Genomic DNA, 23,698 nt, shown 5'->3' on the forward strand with positions numbered 1-23,698 from the left:
TTCTGGGAGCAGTGACGGTGCTTAGCTGTTTAAAAAACATTTTCTGGTATTTTATGCACACACCTTGGTATTGGCTGTGGAATGGCCCCTGGTTTTGTTGGGTAACAGACGAAGTTCAATCCTCCCGTGTCTGGGTCATAATCGAGTTTATCCACCACATTCTAACTCCAGCTCTCCCATTTCTCCTGATTGTGTTGCTCAATGTTTTCACCGTCAGACATATTTTAGTGACCAGCCGAGCCCGGAGAAGACTCCTGACTCACACAAATGGAGATGCTCAGTTTGACACAGAAATGAGAAACCGAAAAAAATCCATCATTTTACTGTTTGTGATCTCGGCTAATTTCATCCTGTTGTGGTCAAAGTTCATGCTGTATGCAATATGGTACCGCATGTGGTTAATTGGGTATGAGTCTACGTATCCGTACCGGTTTGTACGGGAATTGGGCTTCATGCTACAGCTGCTCAGTTGCTGCACAAACACAGCAATATACGCCGTGACCCAAACGAAGTTCAGACAACAGCTGAAGAATATGCTGAAATTACCCTTCAACCGAATTCCTCAATCATGCAAATCCACTCAATAATCGGGATTTTGTCATTTGAGTTCAGTGTTTCAGCGATTAAGCCGCCTGTCACTATGGTTAGAGACTAACGTTCGTGCAGCTTCGTCCAACCTTATCACACAAGGTGGTTGCAAGGATACATGTCAATGTTTCTCTCAGCTCATAGGTCAGTGAGAAAAGGCACCACACCAATGAATGGATCGATTACATCAGTTTGTAGTAAATAAAAATGTTCATTAAACTGTGCGTAGCAGCAGGGTGAACGATATTGTTGTTTTTATTGATTTTGAAGAAGCTGAGAGGAAGAGACAGACTCATCCACATGTCCTGGACCTCTGGGAGGGGGTTGGTACAGGCGTTGAGCTCAGGAGTTGGATTGAAGTCACTCTGTCCTTGCTTTAAGCTCTGGGTCCCCGAATCCAATCTGGCCTTTGGCAGAGTTTACCTCTCTTACACGATGTCACCATCTCCACTCAAACGCACCCATCTCTCTCTGTCTCTCTTCCTCTATCTCTCTCTTCATTCTTCGCTCTCCCTCCTCCCATGAACCTCCTCCCTTACACTCTCACCCAATTTCCTCATTTCTCTCCCGCCGTTACATAATCTATTTCTCTCCCAGTCTCCCTATCACTGTCTCTCTTCACCTCAGCTGTCTCTGTCTAAACCCTTGTCCATCCACCTGCTTCCACGCGTATTCCTCATGCGACATTTCTTACTCACTCTTCTGTACTCTTCGTCTGTCTCCCACTTTTAAAACTCTCCCCAATTTTCTCACTTCTTCGAAACACCCTTCCACAGCACTCGGTCCTCTCTGCACCCCAGTCTCTGTTGCTACCTCCCTTCTCGGTGTCAGTAAGAGGAAAGTGTGAGACTAGGTCAGATAGAGAGTGAGTGAGGGAGGGTAAGCGATTCAGTCAGACAGAAAGGGTTCGGTAAGAGAGCGGAGAGAAATCTAGAACAGAGAGATCGAAGGATATATTGAGAGATAGTGGACGAGAGAGAGAGAGTTGGAAGAGGGTAGGGAGACATGGAATTGGACGTGGTTGAGAGAGAGAGAGAGAGGAAGGTAGAGAAAGAGAGTGGCAAGGAACCGAGAGAGAGTGTGGGTGGGCTTAGAGACAGAGAGAGTGGGAACGTTGCAGGGAGAGAGCAAGATGGGAGTTGAAGGGGGTAAAGAGAGAGTAGGCGGATGTCAAAAGAGACAAGAGAAGGAAAGGGAAGAGAGTGTGTGGACAATGGGGAGAGACAGCATAGAGTCATAGTCACAGAAATGTATAGTATTGAAACAGACACTTCAGTTCAACACGTCCATGCAGACCAGATATCCCAACCCAAAGCTGCCCCACCTTCGAGCACAGAGTGGTTGAGGAGGATAGAGAGAGTGGCAGGGGAAATGCCGAGAGACAATGGCAAAGGCCAATGAGACAGAGAGAGACAGAGAGAGAGAGCAATTTATTTAAAAAGTGAGAGGGGGAGTGGGGTAGAGAGAGGGAGGGGTTAAAAGAGATTGTGAGTGTGAATAGTTACGGAGAGAGAGTGGGAGTCAGTAGAGAGAGACATTGGGAGAGTGCAGAGAGAGGTTGAGTGGGAGGTGGTAGAGAGAGAGAGAGAGACTCAGAGGAGGGTAGACATGAAGCGAGGGAGGGAGGAAGGCATTTACGGAGAGTGTGAGAGGGGCGTAGAGAGAGATTGCGAGGGAGTAGTGAGAGACTGACAGTGGGAAGGGGTTAGAGAAAGAGGGAGGGGTCTATGAGTGAGAGACGGGGTCTGGTAGAGAGACGGAAAGGGTGTATAGAGAGGGAGTCGGAGTGCTGTGGAGCAAGAGTGGGACAGGGCAGAAAGAGACACACAAAGTGTGAGTGGGTAGACAGAGAGTGATATAAGGATACAGAGAGAAGGAGAGAGAGTTGGACAGACAAAATGAGGCAGTGGGATGTAATTAGAGAGAGATTTGGAGGAGGATACGGAGACAGAGAGAAAATGAGTGGCGGTTAAGGAGAGTGTGAGAAAGAGAAGAGAGACTATGAGAGTTTAGAGAACAAGAGTGGGAATGGGGGAATGAGAGTTGGGCAGAGAGGAGAGAGAGTCTGTGGGCAGCATAGATTCGCAGGGGTGTAGAGAGAGATAGTGGAAGTCGGGAGAGAGAATGGGAGAGTGTGCAGAAGGAGAGTATGGGAGCGGGTAGAGAGAGAGATGGGAGTTGATAGAGAGACTGTGAGAGCGGGTAAGAAAGAGAGAGTAGGAGGGTGTAGTGAGAGAGTGATTTTGACTACAAGGGAGAGAGTGGGAGGAGCACAGAACGAGGATGGGAGGTGATAAAGAGAGAAAGAGGCAGGGGTGTGGAAACAAATCCAGTTAGACGTGGGTGAAAAGCGTGTGGGCGATGGAGAGACAGTGGTGTGGAGAGAATGATGGAGGGGCATAGTCAGATATTGGGGAATGGGAGAGAGTGTAGGGGTGGGATAAAGTGGAGGGGATGGAGAGTAAGTGAGAGGTGTCGAGAGAGAGGGAAAATGTAGAGAGAGGGTTGGATGAGAGTAGAGAGAGAGGGGGAGGCTGGAGATAGATTACGAGCGGATATAGAGTGGGAGGCATACAAAGAGAGAGGTGGTGAGAGAGTGGCAGGGGTTAGAAAGAGAATGTGCGAGAGGTAACAGAGAGACTAGGAGAGCGTAGAGAGAGAGTGAGATTGGTCGAGAGAGAGAGAGGAACACAGAGAGATGGATACAGAGAGAGACAGAGCGAAAGAGGGAGAAAGGTGTTCCGAAAGTGAGTGAAGAATAGATAGAGATAGAGTGGGAGGGAATGAGACAGAGTGACAGAGCTCTTGGAGGTGGAGAGAGTGATGGAGTGCAAACGAGTGGAGAGAGAGATAAAGACCAAGATTGTGTGCGGGGTGTAGAGACAGAGAGTGGGATGGGGAAGAGAGGTCGTGAGAGAAAGCGTGAGGTTTGGAGAGAGGCAGGGAGTAAGAAGAGGACTGAGTGACAGAAAGCAGTATAGTAGGGAAAGACAGAGGTAGAGAGGGAGTGACTTGGAGAGAGAGGAGAATAGAACGAGACAGCAGGAGAGTGGTATAGCGAGAAATGCACAGTGACAAGGAGTGAGGTAGAGAGAGAGGGAGGCATGTATAGTGAGAGAGAGAGTGGAAGAGGGGGAGATAGAGAGGCAAGTGGCTATGTGGGTAGAACAAGAAAGAGTGGAATGGGGTTAGAGGGAGAGAATTTGAGGCTGAGAGAGAGTGCAAGGATGTAGAGAAATAGTGAGGGTAGAGGGAGCGTGGTCGGAGAGTTTACATGGAGAGAATGGCAAGGGTTGACAGAAATTGACGGGGTGGAGAGAGAGTGTGGAGGGCAGTAAAGAAAGACAGAGTTCAAGGTAGGTAGGGAGAGAGTTGGAGGTGTTAGAGAATGCGAGAGAGAGTAAGTGGAAAGTGCTTAGAGAGAGAGAAATGGAGGTGGGAGACAGTGTGGGAGGTGTTTGGAAGAGATAGTACTGCAGATCGAGAGAGAGGGGGAGTGCGAATGGGTAGAGAGAGTGGGGGGCAAAGAGGGAATGTTGGGTCAGAGAAAGAGAGCAAAATATTAAGGGAAGGGTGAAAAGTGAAAAGGGGATGGAGAAGAGAAAAAGTGAGAGAACGAATGGCGTTTGGCTAGAGATGGAGAAAGCAGGATGAGAGTTTGGGGAGAAAGTGGGAGGTTTGTAGAGAGAGACCGAGAGACAGAGAGATGGAGAGAGAGAGTAGTTGGGTCGAGACACAACATGAGACAGTGAAGCGTGAAAAGGGAGAGAGAGTGTGGAGGAGGGGTAGCGAGAGGAGGAGTGCCAGACATAGAGAATGGATAGCTATAGACAGAAAGAGAGATGGGAAGTGGTTTAGAGAGAGAGTTGATGGTGGTAGAGGCAGAGTACGAGGGTGGAGAAACAGTGTGTTATGGGGCATAGAGAGAGTGGGAAGGGCAGTAGATGTAGTGAGTGAGGAGAGAGAGAAAGACGGGGACGGGGAAGAGAGAGAGCGGGAGGGAAGCAGAGAAAGAGAGAGATAGACTGATTGGAGGGGGTAGAGAGAAAAAGATTGAGGGGTAAGAGAGAGAGTGTGAGCGGAATAAATAGAGATACACTTGGAGTGGGGTTGAGAGACAGAGAGAGAGAGTGGGAGGGGAACAGTGAGTGAATGGAAGTCTCAAAGGAAGAGTGAAAGTGGGAGGAGTTGCAAAGGGAGTATGGTGGGAATTGAAAGAATGAAATGGGATTGTCAGAGAGAATGGCAGGGGGAGTGAGCAGCGGGACAGTGTGGACGGGTGGTGCATAGAGTGGGAGCATGAGCGTTGGAGGTTTTTCCATTTAAAGCAAACGAGAGTGGGAGCGGAATTGAGAGACAGTTGGAGGAGTGAAGAGAGCAAGAGTGGCAGTGGGTTGAGAGCAAGCGAGTGAGATGGAAGTAGTGAGAGACAGAGTATGTGGTATGGTAGAGAGAGACAGAGATAGAGAGATAGTGGGGTATAAGTAAAGGGAAAGAGTGGGATAGGAGAAGACAGAGACAGTATGAGGTGGTAGAGACAGAGAATGAAAGGGGTAGAGAGAGAGTGTTGTAGGTGTTAGACAAAGCAAGAGAGGGAATTTTGGAGGGGGTTAGCGAGAGACAAGGAGTAGGAAACAGAGAGTACAGGAGGGGATTGAGAGATAGGTTTGGGGATAGAGAGATTGTGGGAGGTAGCAGAGAGAGAGAATGGGAGGATGGGAGAGAGAGACAAAGAGAGAGAGTCAATGGGCATAAAGTAGAGACGTAGTGGGAGAGGTTGAGAGACAGAGAGTGGGAGAAGGGTAGAAAGGGAGAGTGGAATGTGTTAGAGAACGCTAGAGAACGAGAGTGGAAGAGATTTTGTAACACAGATAAGGAGGCAGGAGACAGAGAGATTCGCAGGCCGAGAGAGAGGGATGGGGAAGAAAGATTGAAAGGAACGGAGGGCGTAGACAGAATGAGAGTGGGAGTAGGGTAGAGAGAGAGTGGGAGGGTATTAGGGAGAGAGACAGATAAATAGAGATGAAATGAGAGAGCCAGAGAGAGTGAGGTATAGACAGAGGGGAGGTCAGAGAGAAAAAGAGGAACAAGGAATGGGGTGGAGAGAGAGTGTTGGAGGGGTGTCATGAGAGAATGTAGGGGCAGAAAGATCAGGAGCGGGCAATTGAAAAAGTGAGTGGAAGGGGGCAGAGAGTGAGCAAGAGGGACAGGCGGAAGTGATTAGAGAGAGAGGGAGAGCGATTGGGCTTGGATTACAGAGATAGGAGTGGCAATGAAGACAAAGTGTGTGGCAGGATTGTAGAGAGAGTAATGGAGAGAGAGTAGGAGGGAGAAGAGAAAGTGGGAGGGTGTAAAGCGATAGAGGCAGGGGGAATAGACAGATAAAGTTGGAGAGGCATAGAGACAGAAAGTGGAAGGGGTAAGAGAAAGAGTGAGAGTGTGTGGGGTAGAGAGGGAGAGTGAGTGACAGTGGGACTGGCGTAGTGAGAGAGTGTGTAATGAGAAGAAAAAGAGTTTGGGAGGCTATAATGAGAGAGAATGCGAATGGGGTGGGTAGATGAATAAAGCGGGAGGATGGCAGAGAGAGAGGGATGAAGTAGAGAAGCAGAAATAGAGTGTGAGATTTTTACAGAGACAGAGACTGGAAGCGGGGTAGCGAGAGAGTGTTGGAAGAGACGCTGTGGGAAACGTGTAGTCAGAGAGAGTGGTAGGGAAGGAGAGAGAGATACTGTGAGGGTGGCAGTGAGAGACAGCAAGAGAGCTAGTAGTGTTTAGGTGGAGAGACAAATAGAGTGTGTGGTTTCAGGTAGAGAGAGACAAAAAGAGAAGTGGAAGAGGGTAGAGGGAGAGCTTGGAAGGGATGTAGAGAGAGACATTTTCGGATGGGGTAGACAGAGTGGGTGGAGGTAGACAGAGAGAGTCAGAGGGGTGTAGTGTGTGAGAGACAGTGGTAGGGTAGGGTGAACGAGAGAGAGAATGGGCGGGTTGGAGAGAGAGAATGGGGTAAGAAAGAGAGAGAGTGTGGAAGGTGGGTAGACAGAGTGAGTGGGAGGGCGGTAGAGAGGGAGACAGAGGGAGCTGCTTGTGGTAGAGAGAATAGGTAGGTAGAGGGCGAGAGAGTGGGAGATCTGCTGAGAGAGCGTTCGTCTGTGGATACAGACAGCCGAGGAGGAGGTTGTAGAGAGAGAGAGAGAAAATGGCAAGAGTTTGGAGAGAGAGTGGGAGGGATCAGAGACAGAGTGGGATGGGTTTAGAGAAAGGAAAGAGATTGACATGGTAGAGAGGGAGAGAGAGTGAATGTTGAAATGGGGTAGAGACAGATAGAGTTGGGAGGAAGAGATACAGAGAATGCGGTAGCAAGGTAGATTGGAGGGGGAACGGGTCGTGGGAGAGAGCTGGAGAGGTGTACAGGTGCAGAGAGAGTGCGGGGAGTGGAGTGATAAAGAGAATGGGAGTGTGGCAGAACGATACAGAGAGAGACAGATCAAGAGGTAGATCAAAAGAGAACAGGAGGGGCTGGAGAGAAAGACTGAGAGGTTTAGTAGAGAGACAGAGAGAGGGCACAGAGAGAGTGGGAGAGTTTAGAAAGAGTGGGGTGGGACAGAGAGAGAGGAAGTGGGATGGGGAAGAGAGAGGTTGAGAATGCGTAGGGGTAGAGAAAGTGTGAGAATGGGAGGAAGGATTAGAGAGAGAGAGTCGGAGTGGGGTGGAGAGAGACCGAGAGAGACAGGGTAAAGAGGGAGAGAGAGTCAGAGAGAGGAAGAGAAGGAAAAGGTGGAGAGAGAGGGTATGAAATGAGAGAGGGAGCGGGTTGTAAGGAATGAGTGGGAGGACGGGAGAGAGACAAAGAGAAAGGAATTGTGTTAAAGAGGCATGGGGGACCTGGATAGAGAAAGAGAGATGAAAAGCGGGAGGTGGGAGTTTCAAAGCGAGTGAGAATGGGGCGGCGAGGGGATAAAGTGAAATTGGTGATGTGGGTACGGAGAGAGTTGGGGGTAACAGAGAGAGGGGAGAGGTAGAGTGAGAGAAAGTGGGTAGGAGGGAAGTACATACAGAGGAAATGGGAATGGGGTAGGGAGATATAGTTGGAGGATTGGGGGGAGTAATGACGGAGAATGAGAGGAAAATATAGAGAGAGAGTGGGGGGGTAGAGACACAGAGTGAAAGAGTCATAAGGAGAGAATGAGGGCGACAGAAGAGGGGGACAGAGGGAGGGGGTGAGACAGAGAGAGAGGGAGGCGGCAGCGACAGTGGGTGAGGATAGGGAGAGGGGGAAAGGGACAAGAGACAGTGGAATCGAGAGGGAGGGGGAAAAGAGAGAAAGAGTGCGAGGGGATAGTGAATGAGAATGGGAAGATGAGGCGATAGTGGGAAAGACTGTGGGAAGGTGTAAGCAGAGAGTGAGAGAGGACAAGAGCGAGCGAGAGTGCATGTGGAATGGAAAGAGAGTGGGAAGAATGAGTGAGATTGTGAGGGGACAGTGAATGAGAATGGGAGGAGGAGTTAGAGGGAGAGAGGTGTATGTGGGTAGAGAAAGAGAGAGTGGGAGAGTGGAAGCGAGAGACAGAGATGAAGAGAAATGACTGAGTGAAAGATGGTTGGAGGGAAGTGGAGAGAGTGGGAGGGGTAGAGAGCATGTGAGAGTAGGAAGAGTGGGAGGAGTTAGAGAAAGTGAGACAGTGGGTGGGAGGTAGAGAGAAAGAGTGAGCGATAGTGGTGGTGGGGTACAGAGAGAGGGGGTAAGAGAGTGAAAGAGTGAGAGCAGTAGCAAGAGAGCGTGGGAGGTCGAGCGATTAGAGGGAAGCATTGAAGGGGCGTAGAGAGAGAGGGTGGGAGCGTGGCAGAGAGATAGATAGAGAGAGATATTAGCAGGTCAATGTTGAGAGCGAGAGAGTGGGAGGTCAGTCAGTCGAGAGAGAGTGGGTCACGTATTGAGCGGATGAGAGTGGGAATGGTGCGGGAAAGAGAGAGACGGAGACAGTAGAAGGCGTGGAGTGTTTGAGAAGGTGCTGCAGGCTGAGAGAGAGACATTGTGACAGTGTAAAGAGAGAGATTTGGAAGGGTGCAGAGAGAGGAATAATGGTTGGGGTAAAGAGATGGTGAAATGGGGATGGGAAAGAGTGAAAGAATGTTTGGGGTGGAGAGAGAGTGATAATGGAAGGAAGGCAGAGAGAGTGAGAGGGAGTAGAGATCGTGGGATACAGAAAGAGATAATGGGAAGTTAGTAGGGAAAGAGAGAAACTGGGTGTGAGAGAGAGGGGGAGGGTGGTAGACAGAAAGAGAGAAACTGGTACTGGAGTATTGAGAGAGATTGGGGAAATAGAGAGAGATATGCAGAGAGTGGGAGGGATAGAGAGAGTGAGAGATAGATTAGGAGTGGAGTAGTACGAGAGTGGTAGAGGAGTAGAGAGAGAGTGCGTATGGGAGAGGCTGGCGAGAGAGTGTGGGAGTTGCATATATAGTGGCAGGCAGAGATGGTGGGCAGGGTGCAGAAACAGGGATAGAGATTTTGGGAGTAGGGTACAGAGAGTTGTGGGCTAGAGAGAGAAAGTGTGGGACGGGGTGGCCAGAGTATTTGTTGGACGGGTTTGAGAGAGAGAATGCGAGAGTGTACAAAGAGACAGAGAGTGGGAGGGCGTCGAGAGAGTGGGGACTGGACAAAGAGAGAGAAGGCGAGGCGGAAGAGAGTGTGGGAGAGGGATATATAGAGAGAAAGTGGAAGTAGGTTAGAGAGAGAGTATGGACGGGGAAAGAGTGGGAAATATATGGAGAGAAGAAGTGAGAGGTGTAAGGTGAGATTGAATCTGGGTGAGAGAGCGACAGATTGGCATAGGGAAGAGAATCATAGAGAGTTTTTGGGAGATGCAGAATGAGAGAGTGAGAGAGAGATTGGAAGTCGTTTCAGGACAGGCAGTGTGGGAGCGGGGAGGAGAGAGAAAAGTGGGAACGTGGTAGAGCAAGGGACAGGAAGTGTACGAGTGGAGTCGACAGAGTGGGTGCGGCCAGAGACAGAGAGTGGGAGGGTGGTAGAGAGACAGGGAAAGAATGGAAAATGGTTAGAGAGAGGAAGTGAGAGATTGGGTTTTGTGCAGAGGAAGGGTAACAGAGAAAAAGGCAAAGAGAGAGACTACAGAGCGAAGAAGAGGGAGGAGTATTGACAGAGAGACAGGGAAAGAGGAAGGTAGTTAGAGAGAGAGTGGGAGCGGGAAGAGAGACAGTGTGGAATGGAGGGAAAGTGAGAGTGGTAATGGAGTAAACACAGAGTGAGAATGCATAAGAGAGATGGTGTGGGAACGTGTCAGAGAGAGGGAGAGTGAGAGTCGGTGTGGTCTAGAAAGTGTGAAGATTTGTAGAATGAGAGCGCGAGAAAATTGGACAGGAGTAGAGAGAGGGAGAGTGATTGGGATTAGCGTAGAGTGGTGGAGGTAGCGAGAGATTGGCAGGGGTGCAGAGAGACTTTGGGCGGGACTGTAGATAGAGAAGGAGTTCTGTAGAAAGAGACAGGTACGGAGTGGAAAAGGTTTGAGAGAGAGACAGACAGAGATTGGGATTGGTTAGAGAGAGATTAGAAAGGGGATGGCGAGAGCGTGAGTGTGTGGGGATGAGGTACATTGCGAGAGGGTAGAGAGACGGAGACCCAGAGGGGAGGGATTAGAGACAGAGCATGGGAGGAATGCGGACAGAGACAGAGACAGAGAAGAGAGGGTACAAGGAATATTGAGTGTGAGAGGGACATAAGGAGAGACAGATGGAGAGAGAGACGAGGAAGAATGAGAGGGCAGAACACCTTTATCGAGAGCGCGACAGCAGTAGGTGGTTCGTGACAGAGAGTGTGGAAGGGATAATGTGGGTAGAGTGAGATTGTGAGGGGTGTAGAGAGAGAGAATTGTGAACGAAAGAGAGAGTGGGTGGGGTAAAATGATTGTGGGAGACAGAGACGGCGGGACGGAGTGGAAAGCCAGCATTGAGAGAGAGATTAAGAGTGGGGTAGAGAGTGTGGTTGGAGGTTGGAGAGGGAGAGAGAGGGTAGAGAGAGGGTGTTAGATCGAGAGAGACACGGAGGCTGTAGAAATAAATAACGGTTTGGAGTGGGGAGACTGAGAAGGGGATTGCAAAGAGAATCAGAGTGTAGCAGGGGGTACACATGGAGAGAGAATAGGAGGAGTCTAGAGAGAGCGACAGCGCAAGGAGGAAAGAAAGTGTGTGAGGGAGTAGAGAGAAGAGATTGGGAAGGTGATAGAGAGATGGGGTAGAGAATGTGCGAGGGCGTTGAGAGAGAGTGGGAATGGTGAGAGAAAGGGAGAGAGATGGAGTGTGAGGGGGTTAATGAGAGAGTAAGGGGATTAGGAGAAAAAGTGGTTGATTGTTTGAGAGAGAGGGAGAGCGAACGACAGACAGAATGGGAGGGGTCAGAGGGAGAAAGCGTAGAGGTCAGGGAAACAGTTAATGGGAGGGGATTATAGATCTAGAGAAAGGGAGAGGTGAGAGAGAGATTAAGAAAGTAGGAGTGTGTAGATCGAGACTGACAGACAGATACGGGGAGAGACTGACATCCAGAAATAAAGAATAAGGGCGGGGGAAGAGAGAGCAAGACAGGGAGAGAGAGAGAAAGGGACGAAGACAGAGTGAGGAAAGTAATGTAGACAGAGAGAGCGTGGAGGTGTGAACAGAGCAATGGATACAGAGTGGAAAGTGGGTAGAGAGAGACTGAGAATAGGATTGGTGCAGGGAGAGAGTGGAAAGGGAGTAGTGAGAGAGGGACTGTGTGGGAATTAGAGAGTAGTAGAGGGTCGAGAGAGTGACACAAAGAGGGAGGGTGGAGAGGGAGAGAGTGGGAGGAACGTAGAAAGTGGCACAGACATACAGAAAGATAGATAGAAAACAGGAGAGAGTGGGAAGAAGGCAGAGAGATACAGACAGGGACAGAGAGTGGGAAGACGACGGAGAGTGTGAAGGGGAGTGGGAAGGATAAGAGGGTAGGAGGGCGTTATAGAGAGCAAGAGTAGGACGATGTTAGTGCGAGAGAGAGTTGAATAGAGAAAGAGAGTAGACAAAGTGGCAGGGGTAGAGAGAGAGAGAGTTGCAGCTGATAGAGGGAGAGTGGGAGGGTGTGAATGAGAAAAAGAGGGCATGAGACAGTGGAAGGCCAGTATTGATAGAGGGAGGATTGCGAGTGGGGTAGATATGTAAAGTAGAATGGGTTGGAGAATGAGACAGAGGAAGAGTGGGGGGTTTAGAGAGACACAGATGAAAACGAGTGAGAGAATGTGATTACAGGAAGAGAGAGAGACAGTGGGGCGCTTGGAGTGAGAAAGAAAGTGGAAAGGTGTTAGACAGAGAGACAGGGAGGCGGGAGAGAGAAATGGTAAGGGTGGAATGACTGATAGGGGCGTGGGAACAGAATAAGGTTGTTGGAGGGTGTAGACAGAGAATGGGAGAAGATTATAGAGACAGAATGGAATGACGAAAGAGAGAGTGCGTATGAGGCGGGAGAGAGATATATTTGAAAGGTGGTACACAGATGGAGAGAAAGAATGGGAGGAAGTAGATAGAAAGAATAGTGGTGGTTCGAGAAAGATTGGAAGTGAGAGTGTGAGGAGGTTGATGAAAGGGGAGGTGAGCGAAAGATTCGGTAAGTATTGGAGAGGGAGGGAGGGAGAGACGCATGGGTGAACAGAGAGAGAAGGATTGAGACAATGGGAAGGGATTAGTGAGAGAGGGGGAGGGACTTAGAGACAGAGAGTGGCAGAAGCGTATAGAGTGCCAGACAGAGAGAAAGAGAATGAGAGAGAGAGAGAAAGTGGGAGGGCGGAAGCGACTGTGAGAATAGGAGGGGATTAGAGAGAGACAAAGGGAGGTATTTGGATAGAGAGTGTAGGATGGGGTAGAGAGAGTGTGCGTGAGGTTCAGAGAGAGGGAGAGAGTGGGAAGGGCGCAGAGAGAGAATGGGAAGGGAGTACATAGAGAAGAGAAAGTGGGAGGGAGTAGTGAGAGAGGCACATGAGAGAGAGGGGCGGGTACAGACAGAGGCCAGGGTTTAGAAAGAGTGAGATTGTGGGGAGAATAGTGAGAGATTAGTAGAGGGAGAGAGATTGAGACACGGTAGAGTGCAATAAAGTGAGAAAGAGTGTCGTTGATGGTAGAGTGAGACTGGGATGTGGTACAGATAGAGATCGTGGGACGGAGTGGAGAGCAAGTTGGACGGTGTAGAGACAGACAGTGGTAGTGGTTTAGAGAGAGAGGCAGGGGATAGGGAGAGAGAGAGTTAGTGATAGTGAAGTGGAGGAAGAATGTGAGGGATGGGTGAGTGACAGAGTGGTGGGGAAGCGGCAGAGGTTAGGAGAGGGTGAGAGACAGAGTGGGGTGACGAGCAAGAGTGGGAACAGCGAGCGAGAGAGTGACTGACAGAGAAAAGACAGATCGAGACAAAGGCAGTGAAACTAGGATAGAATTTGAGAGTGGAAGGCGATTAGAGTGACAGACAGAGAGACAGACAGAGACAGAGAAATTGGGAGGGCAGAAGCGACTGTGAGAATAGTAGGGGATTAGAGAGAGAGAAAGGGAGGTATTTGGACAGAAAGTGTAGGATGGGGTAGGGAGAGTGTGCGTGAGGTTTAGAGAGAGGGAGAGAGTGGGAGGAGAGCGTGAGAGAGTATGGTTTAAAAAAGAGAGTGGGACATGGAGCAAGACAGTTTGTGAGGAATGCAGCAATAGAGAGTGGGAGGAGAAAGGGTGTGGGAGAGAGTTTCAGGAGATGGACAGCGTGATTGGGTGGGCGAGGAGGCAGGGAGAGAGAAGGTGAGGGGTTTTACATAAAGAGTGTGAAGGAGAAGGGGAGAGAGGGAGTGATCAGAGGGAGAGAGAATGGGAATCGGAAAGACAGACAGAGCGAGTGTCAAGGATTCAGAGAGAGAAAGAAACTGGAAGGAGGTAGTGAGAGACAGTTGGGGAGAGAGAGAGAGTTGAAGTGGGACAGAGAGAGGAAGAGAAAGGGGAGGCAGTAGAAAAGAGAAAGAAGGAAGTTGTTAGAGAGAGCGAGATTGAAAGTCGGTATGGTGTAGATAGACATTGCGAGTGGAGTAGAGAGGGAGTGGAAGGGGTAAGGGCGAAAGTGATTGGAAGTGGGTTAAACAGAGACTGGGCAACGGGACAGAAAGAGATACAGAATCGGGGTGGGTACAGAGGGAGTAAGAGTGGGAAAAGTGTGGATGGAGAGAGTGACAGACAGAGATAAAAACTGAGAGATGGACACACACAAACAGTGAAAGAGAGGATGGGGTTAAAGACACAGAGTGACAGAGAGAGAAGAATGCAGTTAGAAAGAGAGTGGAAGGAGACAAGTGAGAGAGTAAGGGGTGTATAAAGAGATTAAGTAGGAGTGGGGTAGAGAGAGAATTGGAAGGGAATAAGAAGGAATGAAAGGGGGATGCCGCGGGAGTTGGTAGGGAGAGAGAGAGATTAGGAGTGGATGAGATAGAGAGTGGGAGGGAGGTAGAGAGAGAGAATTCGATGGTGGTAGAGAGTGAGTGTGTGTGGGAGTGAGGTAAAGAGAGTGGCAGTGCAGTAGAGTGAAAGAGGGGGTGGGACGGGGTAGAGAGTGAGTGAGAGTGGTTAGTGAAAAGGGAAATTGAGTGGGTGGGGGTTAATGAGAGAGATGGAGGTGGCCGAGAGAGTGTTTGGGAATGGAGACGCGGAGAGAGGTGGAGGGGTGTATAGACAGAACGAGAGAGGGTGGGGGAGTCAGAGAGAGAGTGTGTAGGAGATGGAATGTTGCAGAGCATGCGAGGAGGTTAGTGATAGACAGAGAGAGAGAGACAGTGAGAGAGGGATGGAGGTGGCAAAAGGAGAGAGTAGGAGTGGGTTGGAGAGCGAGAGTAAGATGGATTAGAGAGAAGTGTGGGATTAGGAGAGAGAATGGGAGGGGAATGAGAGGGAGAAAGAGTGAGAGGAGCATGGAGAGAAAGTGGGCGGAGAGTAGGGAAAGAAGCGCGATTTGGAGGAATAGAGGGTGTGAGGTGAAAGAGAGAGTTGATTGGAAGAGAGATTGAGAGAGGAGGAGGAGAGCAAACGTGTGACGGGGTCGTGGGATATAGTGCTACGGGGTAGAGCAATAAGGAGGCAGGATGTTGGAGAGAGAGAGAAAAAGTGGGGGTGAGATCATGATCTGGATTGAGAACGGCTGCAGAAATCTCAAGAGCAATGGGACTTTGTGAGTCCATGTTTAGGAATTCTATTGAAGGTAAACATGCAGTTTTTCTTGACACGTTGGAGGTTTCGAGTCGGTTTGCAAGAATGATTCCAGGGCGTGTCATACAATGAGCAGTTGTGGACTCTGGGTCTGAATTCGACGCAGTTCAGAAGAATCAGGGCTGGGATATTGAAAGGATAGAAACGGAGGCAAAAGTGGAGGATGAAAACATTACTGCTGTAACTGCAGAATGTAACTCTAAAAAGAAAACCAGCCAGTGAAAATATTTGATTTTCAACGAGAAAAATGAAAGGAATAATCATATTGATGGGATTGCACCGTCGACCGCCAAATGTCAGAGAAAAACTGAGAAATGTCGACAGGTTCAAATATTTGTATGAGGATAGCAAAGTTGTAAATGTGGGTGATTTTATCTTTCTACACATAGACAGTGTACCATTGTGCTAAAGACTTGCACGGTGAATAATTCGTTAAATATGTTCAAGAATTTCTTTTCAGACTGGATGCTTGCGACCAGGGTTGTTTAACCGGGGTCAATTCTGGGTCCTCTTTGTCTTTTTTATGTTAATAGTTTGGAAGATATTATGCAATACATATTTAGTAAGTTTATGGATAACACCAAAATTGCTGGCACAGCCACTGAAGATATTTGTGATTCTGCCTCCGTCCAGTACTTCTTCGGCCTGTGATTCCACAAACAATGAGAAAGGTTATCTACAATTACAAAGGGATCTTGACAAAAGCGGTTTTTGGTCCGAGAAATGGCAGATTAAATTCAATCTGAATAAATGCGAGGCATTGCAAGTTGGTAAATAAACAAACAAGGCTAGCAATTACACAGTTAATGGTATACTTTGTGTAGTGTTGTAGAATAGAGGCCCAAGAGTTACAGGTATATAACTCTTTGACGTTTGCGTCACATGTACACAATTTGATTAAAAAGGAGTTTGTCACACTTGCCTTCATTGCTCAATCATTTGTGCATAGGGGTGGGATAGCATTATGAGGTTGTACAGGACATTGGTGAGGCCTCTTCTGGTCTACAGTGAAAGCAAATTATTATTAACTGGAGAGGGTTCAGGTAGATTTACCAGGGAGTTGCCATGTTTGAAAGTTACGAATTGTTAAAAAAACAGACAGGTTCACTCGTACTTTTTACGCTCGAACGGAAGAGTTTGAACTGACCTTATAGAAGTTTTTGAAACAATGAGATGTACAGATTAACTTAATGGTCGTTGCCTTTTCCCAAAGATGGGGGATTTCAAGTAAAGGGGCACTTTCTAAAGGTGAGTGGAGAGAGACTTGAAAATCTTCATGAGTGCCGACTTGGTGACACAAAGGGTTTGAGCATGTAGAATGAACGTCCTGAGGAAGTAGCGAATGTAGGCACAATTAGAATTTCTAAAAACATTTCGATAAATGCATGAACAGGAAATGTTTGCAGAGATATGGATCAGGAGCAGGCAAGTAGGACGAGTTTAATTGGGTTTAGATATGTCATGGATTGGTGGGACTGAATTATTTTTTGCATGCTCTATGAATCTATGTAAATGCACCTACTGGAGAAGGAGTAACAATTTACTTTTCGGGGAATAAAGCAGAGAAAGTGACTGACGTGATAGCACCGGAATACGTTGGCTCTCGTTATTATAAATTTATTAGTTTCAAAACATTTATATAAAAAGATAAGTCTTAAATAAAAGTAACCTTTTTAACTTGTAGAAAGGCAGACTTTAACGGTGTGAGGCATGTACTTCCAAACTTTGATTGCAGGAGAGTGTTCACAGGTAAATCTGTTCAGTATGGATCAGTTGGATCAAAATACCTCTTCACTTAAGTTACAACTCCATGACTCTTTGGCACAATAACTGGTTTTATGGACAGTGGAGTGGCAGATTGCATTTAATTTGGATAAATATGAGGCATTCAATTTTGGGGAAACAAACAAGGAGGGACAGGACCAATACAACTAAAACTCAGACATTGTGTAGTGCTGCCGAACAGAGAGGCTTCGGTTTCAGTGACCTAATTCTTAGAAATTTCTGACAAGTAGACAGGTTGGTTATGGCATTTGGCCCACTTACCTACATTGCTCATATCGTTGTGCACAGGTGTTGAACCGCGATGTTGGCGTTGTATAGGATATTGGTGATGCAACTTCTGGAATATCGTGTTCCGTTCTGGTTGCCCTGTTATATAAAGGATATTAACCTGGAGAGGGTTCAGCAAATATTTACCAGGGTGTTGCTGAGAAGGGAAGGAGTAAGATCTAAGGAGAGGTTAGATAGGAAGGCACTTCTTTCACAGGACTAGGGAAGATTGAGTTTGACCTGAGGTTCATACATTCCTGAGGACAATGGGTAGGGGAAACAGCAGGTGACCTTTCCCTAGGATGGGGTGTTCAGGACCCGGGGGTATAATTCTAATTGAATAAATTAGTTTTCTTGTCACACTTACTCACATGAGTACAGATTAATATTTACAAGTCACTGCTTACGGCACCATCTTAGGTAAAGAGATTTTCCTCGGTTCAATGTTAGTGAGTAACACTACCATTAACTGTATTGTCCTGCCATTGAGGGGGTATGGATAAGACTAACGGCAAGTGTCTTTTTCCTAGGCTGGCGAATGTAAGGTGAGAGGAGAAACACTGAAAAAAGATGAGAGGTAACTGCTTTTCCACACAGTGATAAAACTGTGTGGCATCAGCAACCAGAGGACATCATGGATTCAGGAAAAGTTACACCGTTTAAAAGACATTTGAACAAGTACATTCATAAGAAATGTTCAGAGAGATTTGGGTCAAGTGTAGGCAGATGCGGCTTCTTTAGTCTCAGAACATGTTCACCATGGAGTGGTTGAACCGTAGGTTCTGATTCAATACTGTGTGATTCTGTCTGCGATTGAAACCTAGATGGACATGGCGAAGTTTTTTCAATTTAGTAGAAGAGACCAAATCCCCAGGACACAGCCACAAAATGGCGTGATGACAATTTTGAACTGGGATGACAAGGAATATCTTCAGTCACACGGTGGTGCTTTTGTGGAGCACTTTGCCATAGGGTTGTGGAAGACAAATCATTGAGTTTGTGTGTGACTGAAATTGATAGGTTCCTGACTGGTAAGGTGAATCAACAGTTTTGGTAGAAGGAAGGAGTGTAGGGTTGAGAAGCATATCAGCCATAATTAAATTGCAGAGCTGATTGGATGGGCCAAAAGGCTATCACTGCATCATTACCTTCTGGTCTTTTGGTTATTATGGGTGATTTAAATCTGCTCATCGATTGAGAAAATCAAATCTGTTACAACACCATGGAGGGGACATTCCTGGCGTGTATGAGATTATTTTCTGGTTTGATACACTGAGGATCCAAATAGAAACAAACCACCTTCGATTGAGAACAATCTGACGTCTGTAATGGGATAGCTTAGTTCGTTCGACGGATGTTTTGTGATTCGGTGTAGCATCAACAGCATTTGTTCAATGCCTGTAACAGCTAAAGTAGCCCCGAACGTCTCACCTTCTTAAACTTGTTCCTTGCCTGAGTCACAGGCGCTCACAGGGTAAAGCACCGTTGGTGGACTCTCTCTCTCTCTCTCTCTCTCTCTCGAGAGAGAGAGACAGCTGTCCGATGGTTTCTGGGGATACAGCAACTTTAATTTCATACTTTTATTTGTGCAATGAAAGTGGAATGATTGGTAAACTGTCTGTGTGAGGGCTCCTGTGGGTGATTGAAGAATTCAATGATAGAACACTTCATTAACACGGAGAGTGGTAAAATTGATTCTGAGAATAGGGGATGAACTCTGAATAGAGGAGAGCACGGCGGTATAATGAGCGAGCAGGTTGCAATCATTTGGGGAACATAGCCTTACTACGTGAGAAACATATATACATCCCTTGGAGGAATTGTAATCATCGTTCATATCTATCACAAAATAAAACTGCATAGGTGACTGTACCATAACTAAGAAGTGACAATAGGGATAGCACTTGATCCAAGGGAGAGGTGGACAAAATGTCTCAAAAGAACATCAGACCTTAAGATCAAGAACATTTTAGATTTCAGCACGATTAAGGATTGATTAAGAGGGAATATAAAGTATCTGAGTAAGCTTGTGAAATACACGGTAATTGTAAAATCTCCAGAAGGTAGATGAAGAGAAGAAAAAGGATTAATGGAAACAAATCCATGATAATAAGAAATAGAGGAAGATATAATGTGGGATCAAGAGATGGCAAATCACTTACCTATGTACTGTATTTTGATTCTCTCATTACAAAGGATGCCAAATAATATCTCTACATTGCTGAGGAACACATGAGAGGGAGAACTGAAGAACAACAGTATATGTTTGGGAATTGTGTTGTTGAAATTTATAGGATTAAAAACAAACACATAACAGCAGATGGTATTCTCCACCAAAGAGTACTAAACAAAGAGGCCCAAGAGATAATGGATCTAATCTGAAACAAAGAGCTTGAACCTCATACAGTAATTTGAAGATTCCACATTCTGTAGGCTGGAACAATTTTATGTAGACTAGAAGATAGCTAATGTGATGACACATTTTTAAAGAACTAGATATGAAACGTGGAATTATAGACCAGTTAGCCTAACACTGGAAAACAGTGACAGGATTGGACAGAGTCAGTTCGCATGGATTTACGAAAGGGAAATGAGAAACTACTCCTGGTGCCTGTGTACACAAGTCACTGAAAGTAACATGCAGGTGCAGCAGGAGGTGAAGGAGGCAAATGGTATATTGGGCTTTGCAGAAAGAGGATTTGAGTACAGGAATATCGTTGTCTCGTTGGAATTGTACAGTCTCTTTGTGAGACCATACGTGGAGTGTTATTTGCAGGTTTGGCTTATGGAGACTGCACAATAAAGTTTTTACAGAATGATTGTTCTGAAGGCAGGACTGAACGTTGGGATAAGTGTGGATTGGTTTGCATAAAACCGACTGATTTTTAAGAGAATGAAGTACAATGTCACAGAAACTATTACAATTATATCAGAAATAACATGGTAAATGTAGGAAGGAAGACCTTATAACCAGCCTTGATCACAGTGAACATTGGAGCAGTAGCGAACGCAACAACTTACTACTGTTTCAATGTTCTATGTTTGTATTCTTTTAAAGATGATATACAAAAGCATTATTTGTAACTGACACAGCCATCAGCACGACCTTATCCACTTTGCAATAAAATTCTATGACACTTTACTGAATGACAATCTGTGATTAGCTTCACCACCCGGATTGGAACACTTCATGGTGGTCATACAGCCAGAGAGTCACAGAGATGTTCAGCATGGAAACAGACCCTTCCGTCCAACCCGTCCATGCTGAGCAGATATCCCAAACCAATCCAATCCCACCTGCCAGCACGCAGCCCATATCCCTCCAAACCCTTCCTATTCATATACCTATCCAAATGCCTCCTAAATGTTGCACTTGTACCAGCCTCCACCACATCCTCTGGCAGCTCATTCAACACACTTACCACCCTCTGCGTAAAAACGTTGCCCCTTAGGTCTCTTTTATATTTTTCACTCTCACCCTAAACCTATGCCCTCTAGTTCTGGACTCCCTGACCCCAGGGAAAAGAATTTGTCCATTAATCGATTCCATGCCCCTCCTAATTTTGCAAACCTCGATAAGGTCACCCCTCAGTCTCCGACACTCCAGGGTAAACAGCCCCAGCCTGTTCAGCCTCTCCCTGTAGCTCAGATTTTCCAACCCTGGCAACATCCTTGCAAATCTTTTCTGAACCCTTTCATGCTTCACAACATCTTTCCGATGGGAAAGAGACCAGAATTGCACGCAATATTCCAATTGTAGCCTAACCAATGTCCTGTACAGCCCCAACATGACCTCCCAACTCCTGTACTCAATACACTGACCAATAAAGGAAAGCATACCAAACACCTTCTTCACTATCCATTCTATCTGCGACTGCACTTTCAAGGAGCTATGAACCTGTACTCCAAGGTCTCTTTGTTCAGCAACACTCACTATGACCTGACCATTATTTGTATAAGTCCTGCGAAGATTTGCTTTCCCAAAATGCAGCGCCTCACATTTATCTAAATTAAACTCCATCTGCCACTTCTCAGCCCCTTGGCTCACCTGGTCCATATCCTGTTGTAATCTGAGGTAACCCTCTTCGCTGTCCACTACACCTCCAATTTTGGTGTCATCTACAAACTTACTAACTGTACCTCTTATGCTCACATCCAAATCATTTTCTTAAATGACAAAAAGTAGAGGATCCAGTACTGATCGTTGTGCCACTCCACTGGTCACAGGCCTCCAGTCTGAAAAACAACCCTCTCGTACCACCCTCTGTCTTCTACCTTTGAGAAAGTTCTGTGTCCAAATAGCTAGTTCTCCCTGTATTCCATGAGATCTAACCTTTCTAATCAGTCTCCCATGGGGAACCTTGACGCACCCCTTACTGAAGTCCATATAGATCACATCTACTCTTCTGCCCTCATCAATCTTGTTTATTACTTCTTTTAAAAACTCAATCAAGTTTGTGAGACATGATTTCCCATGCACAAAGTCATGTTGACTATCCCGAATCAGTCCTTGCTTTTTCAAATACATGTTCATCCTGTCCCTCAGGATTCCCTCCAACAACTTGCCCACCACCGAGTTCAGACTCACCAGTCGACAGTTTCATGGCTTCTCTTTTCCGCCATTCTTAAACAGTGGCACCACGTTTGTCAACCTCCAGTCTTCTGGCACTTCAGAAGTGGCTATCGATGATATAAATATCTCAGCAAGACGCCCAGCAATCACTTCTCTAGCTTCCCACAGTGTTCTCGGGTACATCTGATCAGATCCTGTGGATTTATCCACTTTTACCCTTTTCAAGATATCCCCCAGCATGTCCTCCTCTGTAATCTGTACATTTTGCAAGATTTCACCATCCATTTCCCTACAGTCTATATCTTCCATATGTTTTCCCACTGTAAATACTGATGCAAAATATTAATTTAGTATCTTCCCCATTTTCTGTGGCTCCACACAAAGACCACCCTGCTGATCTTTGAGGGGCCCTATTCTGTCCTGGTCAATGGTTGGTTTGTCTCTTATTTTGGTTTCAGTTCTCATGTTGTTGAATTTTCTGAGAAAAAAAAGAACATAGTATATATGAAATAAGAAATACTCTTTGGAAATTTTCTGAGGGAACTCTGGTTGGGATAGAATGAAGGAAGTGTTTTCAGGAAGAGGAGCAATGAGAGAAACAATGAGCTGTGTTTTGTAGTGGGGTGCTGGGAGAAGAGCAAAATCAATTTCCAACCTATCACCCCCAATCCTCCTGACCTCTATATTGTACTCACTGCTGTATTCTCTCAGCCTATTTTATACCAACAGCCAGCTCAGAGACAGAGATATCCACGGGCGCACATTCCCGTCAATCCCAGTCACTGACACACACTGTGGCGAATAGAAGCCTGCAGAAACCAGGCTTGAATTCATTATGGCACATAGAGAAGTAATTCGGCTAATTTTGTTCATTTCAATTTTCTGCGCAGGTCGGCAGAATCTTCAAATAACCTGTTTCTTTACAGGCAGACACAGATAGAGCTATGTAGTCATACAGCAGTTAGTTGCTTTCGGGAGCAAATTGGTGAAATAACCAATGTGAAACCATATTGTTACTGGAAATAAATTTCATCAATACCCTGCACAATTCAATAACCCTTTGATGTTTTGTAGAAATCTACCAATACCAGCATTCAACAAACAGAGGGAGAATGTATGTGTCGGGAGTATGTTCAATGCTTTGGATCAATTAATTTCCTTGAGAAAATGAGACACAATGCTCTTTCCTGTTAAAGGAGAGGAAGGTGCCTCGATAATCTCTGTTCTTTGGAACAATTCACCATTAAATCTCCTTTGATACCACTTCACAAAGAGTATCTAAAGATTGTCAAAGTTGTGACTTGCCGATTCACATTGTTTCCTCGCCATTCCCAGGAAGCGCAGTAATTAGATCAGTGAGTTATGGAAATGGAAAGGTGCCAATGAAAAGAGTGTGTGACCATTTCAGTTCACCTGTAATGCAGTAGGGACATTGTCTCTGATGATCTCGGGGACATTGAAACTTCCTGCAGATCGGAAAATCAAACGTCGATTCAGCTTGAGAACAAAGAGAACGATTGGCTTGTAAGTGCAATAAAAGCCTGCAATGCTCTCCAATCAGGTAGAAATCGACACTACACTATCCTGACGCGTAATCAGACTCGTTATTCATTACTGTTTGAGACATGAATGGCAAAAAGGTTAGCATGTCGGAGACAGCATCACCACACAGACACATTTCCTCAATTTTTCGACATGTATCACCGATTGTAAATAACCTCAGAGAGAATACAATGACTGAGATTCGTCGTGGAGTGGTTGGGCAAAATGGCTTCTGCCTGCAGGGGAATGACGCTTCCTGTTTATGCCGTATCTCTCCCTGACTCTGGGTCAGACGGAGCAAGAATTATTCATTTTTAACACTCCCTTTCACGTTGGACTGTCTTCACTGCGCCGCTCAGGGCCGTGGTGATAACTGTGAGTGAGTGAGCATTTCCCTTGGATTCTTTTCATCTCAAAAAGTTGGGGCTCAGATGTTAACTGCTGCCCGGTCACAGGAAAGTACCGACGCCCGTGTTGCGTTAGACTTTCTGCAGGATTTATGATTTGGAGATGCCGGTTTTGGACTGGGGTGTACCATATTAAACATCACACAACACTAGGTTATAGTCGAAAAGGTTTAATTGGAAGCACTAGCTTCGGTGTGCCACTCCTTCGTCAGGTGGTTGTGGAGGACACAATTATAAGACACAGAATTTACAGCAAACGATTACAGTGTGATGTAACTGAAATTATACA

The sequence above is a fragment of the Chiloscyllium punctatum genome, chromosome 19, assembly GCF_047496795.1.
Source record: "Chiloscyllium punctatum isolate Juve2018m chromosome 19, sChiPun1.3, whole genome shotgun sequence".
Lineage (NCBI taxonomy): Eukaryota > Metazoa > Chordata > Chondrichthyes > Orectolobiformes > Hemiscylliidae > Chiloscyllium > Chiloscyllium punctatum.